The following is a 7,656-nucleotide window of genomic DNA, read 5'->3' as shown; positions in this document are numbered from 1 at the left end:
GACAGAGAGAGAGACTGAGAGAGAGACAGAGAGAGAGAGAGAGCTAGGGAGAGACAGAGAGAGAGAGAGCTAGGAGAGAGACAGAGAGAGAGAGAGCTAGGGAGAGACAGAGAGACAGAGAGAGGGAGAGAGAGCTAGGGAGAGACAGAGAGACAGAGAGAGAGAGACAGAGAGAGAGACAGAGAGAGAGAGAGAGAGAGAGAGAGCACACCTTTATCTATTTAATATAGATAAAGTAAGAAATCATTCCAATGTGTACTATAGGACAGTAAAAAAAACAAAAAACAGTTTAAAAGGGGAGTGATTAGTAAAATAAGCATACATAAAAAGAAAGAATGCTAACTAGGTAACATAAGATAAGAATAAACCAGTTTAAATGATTTGTTATTGGTTGTGATCATATTCTAAAGAGTGTTGAGAGCTGTATCCATCAATTCATGTTGTGCTCAAAGTGCTCCAGATTGATGCATTTCACTTCAACATTTAAAAAAAAAAATCGTCAAGGTGAGGTCCACCCCCAAATAAAGCAGGTTAAAATAATTAAATTTAATACATTTTCTTTTAGTAAACACTGAAAACGGGTCCCACAGACCCAAACAGCACACAAAGGTTAAAGGTAAGCATATAATAATATTAAAATGTGCTAAATATATAAACTGCAAAAAACAAAAAAAGAGGAGTAAAAGTAGCTCACGACTTGTTTTATTTTTTGAAAGTAGCTCTCATCCTAAAAAAGGTTGGTGACCCCTGATCTAAAGACTGTGACGTCCTGGGTTCAAATCTGGCATGTGTTGCATGTTGTCCCTCCGTAATTTTCCGTATTTGCTTGGTTCAAGCAGGGGTCTCAGCTAGTTGGGGTAGCTGTGTTCGTAGTTTCAATGAGGAATGCCAAAAATTCTAACTATCCAACCTGGAAAAACTGAGCGACAAAAGTCCATGTTTTATGTGGAGGTTTTTCAATACAATAGTTATTCAAAAAATAAGAATAATCTTGATCCCAGTTATATGTAGAACCTTGTTTGAATCATCTACACTTTTAATAACTGTAGTCTAAGTAGTTACCTGTAGTTAATTATACTTTGCACAGTATTATTGGATTAGGGTGGATCCCATAGTACCCCCAGCTCTGATGGGATGTATAGTGTTATGGGACTGCCCCAGGATTCTTCCAGAGGGAATATCTCCACAGGGAGGCATCGAGGCAGTATTGTATCAAATAGCCAAACCACCTCAAATTGCTCTTTTGAATCCGAAGGAGCAGCAGTGGTTCTTCTCTAAGGACTTCCAGATGTTTGAGCATTCCACTCCACTGCAAAGACAACTCAGTTGCTTTTATCCACAATGTCATGCTTTCAATTATTATTCAAACTCATGATTATAGTCAAATTGATCACAGGCAAGATGTCTGAGCAACATTGAGTCAAGGACCTTATAGATAGACCAACAGCAGACAACACAACACCTGGAATAATGGGGCCCCTTCCTGGCCCCCAGACAACAATTTAGACGTGTATTTAATTAAAATGTTTACATATGCGAGTGCTTTGAAAGTAAATATTAATGTTTTATATCATGCTAGTCCTTTAAAGCACTGGAGAGAGGTCTTATTCCGTATTGATGTTTGGCATTTCAATTGTTGCAATGTAACACCATAGTTGGCTTACATAATAATGTCATTACTATTTACAACACATTTAATCCAGTTTCAAGTCTATTTATCACAAATTGGTAACCTTTACATTTCTTAACTAATATTTTTTAGGTTTACCTTTTAATATTCTGACAACTTTCAAGTGACTAAAGAATGGAACAACCACACAAATGTGTTGGCTAAGGAAGCCAGAACCACTCATTTATGTTTACAGCCTGTAACAAAACCTGATCTGAAATAAGATGAGCAGCATTATATATATAGCGTTTCATTAAATGTTTCTTAAAGCACAGTTAAGCATACTGTAGCTCACAAGCTACTCACTTGAAATCAAATCTATTACGTTGATAAATTCAGTTTCTAATCTGATATGAACAGTTGAGCTGAGAGATCCTTAAACTGATGTGAGGTTATCAGCTGATCATTTCTCTGAAGAACAGTAGTTCACTCTTGAATACAGACACCAGCCATAGAGGGTTCATTAGGCAGACAATAGACAAACTTTAATTTGAGTCATCACAAAGATATGCCCACTGTTGATGTTTGTTATTTAACCAGCGATGGCAACAGGCAGCTGAAAATGATAAGCCTGTCATTTACACACTTTCCATTGCTCAAAGGTATTACAAAAAAGAATGAGGAGGGACAAAAGGTTTAAGAGATTCAAATCAGGATATTTTGCATCCAAAATGTATCTGAAATTGCCTCATGTGTGCGGTTAAAAACAAACAAACAATTCCAATAGCAGGGCCACCATCTGAAAGCATAATACACAAATCATCCATTCCTAGAGTGTACTGGAAAATCTAGTGGAGCAGGTCTTCAGGTGGAAGCAAACCAGCTTTTTAGGTGCTTGCCACACGAGGACGATAACGGTCATATCTGCTACAGTTCTCTATCAGATAGACGGTTCGGCCACACGAGGCCGACACGGAAACGCAGAAAACTATAACGGGTCCCTAGGTGGGTAGATCTGCAAACGAAACGCTCTGGGGGGGCAAACGGCTCCGTGTTTACGCCGATACGATCATGTCCTGATAACGTTGATGCAATAGCCCCGCCTCTCCCCACCTCTCCTGCTCAGAGATCAGCAGCTGGGCTGTCAGAAGAGGGGGGTCGGAAAAGAGAGGCTCCGTTTTTTATTCTTATATTATTATATCGAGTCGTTATTCATTTGTTTTAAAGCTCAATAAAAAACAAAGAAGACATTTGACCGGCACTTTTCTAATTTTGTCCGGAAGATTTAAACTTTAATGGACATGTTGACCGGCAGAAAAAAAATCTAACTGAAACTCTGCTGCACGGTCCCCTCGTCCCTTGGAAGAGGCGGAGAGGTGGGTGTTTGTCATCTGCTGGTGGACTACCAGAGAGATTTACAGCAGGAGCAAACGCTTGCCTCGGGGAGGGAGAAAAAGAGCCAGAGCGTCCACAGCGGAGAATAAACAGAAGGGCAACCATGGCAACCATGCGCGGGAAGTCTTCTTCGCTGCTTTTGTGGTAGGAGTACAGCACCACTTACAGGCCTGGCATATGTACTACAGCGTTTCGAGCGGTCTCCTGTGGACGGAAACGTTTCTGGTGCCTGTTGCGTGTGGACGGAAGACTTTTTTGATAACGATTGCGGTCCGTTTGCGTTATCGTCCTCGTGTGGCAAGGGCATTAGACAGCTAACTTGTATATGGGAAACAAAAAAGCAAACAAAAACCAACAGATATGTTAGAGTTACATAGCTTGGCAGTGAGAGTAACAGTTTCCGCCATATCTAACAAGCAGTGAATACAAATGTTGTATACCTAATCCTGCTGGAGGTTTCAGAACTGGAACCTATCAAAACATACATTTGGTAGGAGGCCAGCCTATGCAGTGTATCATGTGAAGTGTTTGCCGACAGATGTATATAGGTACAATCAATGTAGGGGATGACTCAGGAGAAATCACTGCTGCCCTTATTAAGATACATTCATGGTAATAAAATCAATCTTTGCCCCTCTGATGTATGCAGCTGTTTTGTAATACCAATGTGGATGTCTCAGCGATGATATCTCACAACTACAGAAAAGCTTTAAAACTCACCAGGTGGAGAAGATGTGGACGCCTGCAGCCCGGAGGGGGGGGGGGGGGTCAGACTGCTGGCTCACTCTGTCTAGTCTCTGGGTTTGATGTGTCTCTCTATACAACACTGACCCGAAAGTGAACAGCACCTGAGGAAAGATTAGAGACCCATTCTTAGTATTTAGTTTTACTGCTAAACTTGAGGCCTCTTCGGTTGCTATGACACGAGTCAATAGACTGACTTATGGCGCATTTCCACCGCAGGCCTCGCTCGAATAGTACGGTTTTGTTAGGCCTTGTTAGGCCTTGTTAGGCCCGGCTCACTTTAATGCTGCGCTTCCATTACAGTTTAGGAACTGGGGTAGTATCTAGTAACGCAGTGTAGGCGGAGCCGTGACGTCATCTTCAATGAGCACCCCAGAAAAACAACATCAGCCGTTAGCTGTTAGCACTCAGAGCTCACAGCTCCTCATATCTGTTCAGAAACTAGACAAAAGTTAAACAAGTACAAACCACAGACTGTCTGTGTCATGGCGAATACAGTCACTGGTTTATTTATGTCTGTAGGCCGTTGTTGTGAGTGTGGATGGTCGGAGCATATACTGCGTTAGCTTAGCCGATCTCCATTTAGACAACACGCATTTTAAAAGGTTTTTCGCCTGCCGTCTGTCTGCAGACTTGTCAAAGCATTAATTCATGGTTTTTACTAACCGGTATCAGTATGTTGTTACTTCGGCATCATTTTGAAACGTGTATTACAATTAAATCACGGTCAAATATGTCCATCTTGTTGTAGTTGTAGCCCCCTTGCCAGCGATTCTCTCTCTAGTTTAGCAAACTCAGCCCGACTCAGCCCTGTTTGTTGGCCCCGATAGAACCACGATTTTGTCGGGCCAGAAAAGAGGTGAAAAAGTAGCCCCGGGCCGGAACTAGGCATAGTGGAAACGCAACCAAAAACGGGCCCGGCACGACACGGCACGCTTAAACCGAGCTCCGCGCCAAGGTAGAAATGCGCCTTTACTTCACCATCAGCAGCCAAACCCCCATACACTGTGCAATTCAGCCGTCAAATCTTACTAACACTAATGCACTACTCTCTATATTGTAATATAAATGTTGTTGTGGTATTGTGGTAAAACATGCACGATTTTCACTTTCTTTTTTAATGATTATATAAATATTTGTATTCTATTTTGTTGTATCTTTTATTGGACAATTTAGGTTAACTTATTATGTTTATATACGTTACTTTTGTATGTATCTTTTTATTGCTTATTCTATTCTATTTTTTATATTAATCTTTCATTTGAATTCATTCTCAAATGGAGCGACTGTCACAAAAGCTCACATTCCCCCAGGAACAATGTGTGTATTCTGATATGTTCTGCAGTATATATGTTTGTATCAATACATGTGTGTCGACAAATGTACATTTGTGAGTGTGGTTGTTGATCGTGGATGAGGGTCACGACCTGCAGACCCAACAGAAGCTCTCATTGACATCAGAGGGAATACATGGGGTCAGAGGAGACACTGACTGAAGCTTTGATTAGGTCACTGTACAGACGGCTCTTATCACAGCCAGCTCAGACCCTCTCCTTACTGTATGAGATTATAGCACGGCAGGAAAGGAAACCAAAGAACAAGACATCTTAAACAAGGGATAATTTCAAAGATGATATCAGCAACTTCCCAGCCCCCATGCACTGCAAGGTGGATCATCTTAAAGTGGGTGGACAGCATGACCCATATGTGATAGGATTTGGGGCTATTGTCACAGACCCTGCTTTTGATTTCAATCATAGAAATGGAAAGGTCATTTGCGTCATTTTTTTTTATTACTTAGAATCAAAATCTTGACACCCATAGAAAATAGCATAGTATACTGTACTTGAGGCTCAGTTTGACAAAGAGGTTATTTTAACAAAAAACATAAGCTTTATTTCTCCATCATAATCCCCTTGGTAAACTTTGACTATTATGCCCTACCTCCAGTGCTGATTACAGCTATCATGTAACCCAAAGTGGAAGATGATGTGCGACCTGCCCCAGATGTGACCTCATCTGGCTACATGCTCATGTAATAAAACAAGAGAAATCTATTTTTGAATACCCATCAAGGGGGTGCTACCACTGCTTTCTTGTTATTGATCTTCACATGACCAGATGTTTTGCACTAATCAACATATAAAACATGTTACTCATACTGATGGAGGTTTTAGGAGGCGCACTGAATAACTGTTTCTGACTGTTGAGGGAAATGGTGACCTCAGAATGTTTAACCACACTACCAATCTCCCATTGTGAATAACCATGTAGGCTGTGTCTAAGAAATGAGGCTAGTAATTATAAAAGTATATAGGGGAGAGTGTCACTTTTAATTGAGGATATGAGATAATTATACAAAATTAATCTGCAACCTCTTTTTAAAGTGTAAAAGACATTTGTAAAAAGCCAAATAGGTTCTTGTTTGAGAATATATGATGTGATGTATTCTGCTTATCTTCGTCTTACATCTTTGTAAACTGAACATTTCGGGCTCAAAGAAGTTGTCATGGGCATTTTTTTAAATCTTTTTTGGATGTTTTACTGACCAAACGTTTTTGAGAAATGTGATGAACAATTCAGTATATGTATTGTTGAGGACCATACGATGCAAAAATGAAATTATAAAAAATGTCTTCAAACCAACACTGGAGTAGTTTGTTTTTCAACATACACATAATATATACAATCTTATTTAAAGAATGGTGACCAACATACCAAGTGGGTCATTTGACATTGCTGTATGGTGGACAGACACAATGTAATGGTGAACTGTTTCTCATCAACAGACATACTCTCACAAGAAGCTGATATTGGCTTGGCTATCGGTCTCGCTAGTTAGTGTAATAAACACAATATATTCTAATCAAAATAGTTGTTACCATTATAGAACATTTGATGAATTTGTATAAACAGTGAGTAAACAGAGTTTAGGTTTATTGATGCTATTTTCAAATTGATCATGGCCTCTTTTTCTGACAGCAGTTGTTGTGTTATCTTGTCCATAAGTGAGAAATCTCTGTAATGCAGAAACGATTAGGATTCTGAAAAGGTTTAATTACACAGAATAAACTTCAGTTGTATGTGATTGTATGTATTGATGAAAGCAGCAGTCGTAATAACAAAGGAACAACGGAAACTCGGCATCACCAGACAGAGGACAGGCGGCGTTCTGCTCTAGAAGCTCAACTAGCATAGCAAGCTAACATGCTAAGTTTTTGGATACACCAAAACAAAGCAACACACGTGACCGAATGTGCTACACAAAAACTAAGAAAAGTGTCGTTAGTTAACACTTGTGAACTTAATTTTTGTAAGACTGCTTTAATTCTAACCAGGTAAAGAATACGCCAAAACGTTTTCCAGAGTTTACAATACCATAACACAGCTAACGTTTATATTCAGTTAGTTAAATTAGGGTATGTAAGAGCAAACCAGCCAATAAGATCTGTAAACAGCTAACCTTAGTCAGGAGATGCAACGCTTGGGTTAGAGATGTCTCCAAAGGTGGCTTCTTCATCTGCCGGTAACTCGGTTAACCACAGAACCAGGCTCAGGAACACATGTACCCCAACAAGTGTCAGAATGTAGAGTAGGACCAAAGATAGCATATAAGAAAGTGTGCTGCGTCAGAGGAAAGCGGGATTATCTTCCGGTCTTCAAAATTATATTTGATATGAGTCAAGGGCCGTCGGAAAAGGCCAAAAGTTTACCACTAGACATTTTTTAAACCATACCACGGATGGCAGTTAGACACATTGACATTTAAAATATTCACCCTGCTTGTAAGCAATCTTTGGAATCCGCATCTATATGTGTAGTATTAAAAAAAAAAAGCAGAGTGAGCGCTCTGTCTTAATCCTTATCTGTAGCCACCTCAAACTGAATTGTTCTCTATTTTCTATATA

The 7,656-nt window shown here is 39.9% G+C and overlaps 1 protein-coding gene across 1 annotated transcript in view; it reads right to left on the bottom strand.

Moving 5' to 3' along the window:
• Nucleotides 1-7,400, bottom strand: part of ncalda (neurocalcin delta a) — a 96,995-nt gene extending 89,595 nt beyond the window's left edge. Inside the window, exons 1-2 of the mRNA XM_034149341.1 lie at nucleotides 7,212-7,400; nucleotides 3,725-3,852 (exon numbers count right to left, since the gene is read on the bottom strand). The gene's annotated coding sequence lies outside the window, so the exon portion shown is untranslated. The remainder of the gene's footprint in view (nucleotides 1-3,724; nucleotides 3,853-7,211) is intronic.
• Between the last annotated feature and the right edge of the window lie 256 nt (nucleotides 7,401-7,656).

The sequence above is a fragment of the Trematomus bernacchii genome, unplaced genomic scaffold (assembly GCF_902827165.1).
Source record: "Trematomus bernacchii unplaced genomic scaffold, fTreBer1.1, whole genome shotgun sequence".
Lineage (NCBI taxonomy): Eukaryota > Metazoa > Chordata > Actinopteri > Perciformes > Nototheniidae > Trematomus > Trematomus bernacchii.
Note: the sequence above shows the minus strand (reverse complement) of the source record. Positions and strands in the feature narration are given on the sequence as shown.